The following is a 1125-nucleotide window of genomic DNA, read 5'->3' as shown; positions in this document are numbered from 1 at the left end:
TTTTTTTTTTTTCAGCAAAGGTATAGGACATATATTTTTATTCTATAAATTGTACGCTCTATCATTTGTACTAGTTATTCTTACAAAGAGCTTAATTAAATAACTGTGTGTTATTGATAGGGATCTATCCAAAGGATTCTGTTGGCATTCAAAGTGAGGAAAGCAAAGCTTAACTATAACATGCCTGAATTACATACAGATATTGATAGTTTCTGAAATAAAAATACAATGTCATGCTTCATTTGTCTTAAAAAAAACTTATGAGTACGATTAACACTGGGATTTTCTCATCCTGCCAAAATCTCAGGCTATTCCTGTCTGGCAAGGTGATGAGTGTTGGTCTAGTTGGGCATGGAAAAGTTACTTTTCACACTGTAAGTGACAAGAGTCCTAAAGTGTCTTTAATATTTTCATCTATATACTACTTCATATATATAATATTTTATTTTTACATAATTTTGTGCATTTTTCTATCACATTTGCAATCCCCTTGGGTTTCCCATCACCAAATCACCCATGTGCCATCACCATAGTCCAGTGCATTTCCCTCCCACTGCTGTTTTTGATCCCATTCCCCACTTCACCCCCACAAAATGTCTCTGGTATATAGCTATTCATCATTATCAGTATTTTCTCTCCAGTTCCATTATATTCCTCCTATGAGAGAAACCATCCAGTATTTTTCCTTTTCTTTCTGGCTTATTTCACTAAGCATGATCCCTTCCAGTTCCATCCATGTGGCTGCAGATGACATGTGTTTCTTTCTTTCATTTTTTTTTTTTAGTTGTTGAGTAATATTCCATTGTTTATATGTACCACATCTTTTTAATCCAGTCATCCATTTTTGGGCATTTGGTTTGTTTCTATGTCTTTCCAATTGTGAATAATGCAGCAGTAAACATGGGGGTGTAGGTATCTTTTTGAATCAGTGTTTTTGTGTCTTGTGGGTAGATACCTAGGTGTGGGATTGCTGGGTCGTAGGGTAGCTCCATGTTTAGCAGTTTGAGGAACCTCCAAACAGTTTTCCATAGTGGTTGCACTAGTTTGCATTCCCACCAGCAGTGCAGGAGAGTTCCTTTTTCTCCACATCATCACCAACATTTGTTGTTGCTAGTTGTTTGAAGA

The sequence above is a fragment of the Condylura cristata genome, unplaced genomic scaffold (genome assembly GCF_000260355.1).
Source record: "Condylura cristata isolate star-nosed mole 26May11 unplaced genomic scaffold, ConCri1.0 scaffold00002, whole genome shotgun sequence".
NCBI classification, from domain to species: domain Eukaryota; kingdom Metazoa; phylum Chordata; class Mammalia; order Eulipotyphla; family Talpidae; genus Condylura; species Condylura cristata.
This window is presented reverse-complemented; position numbering follows the sequence as displayed.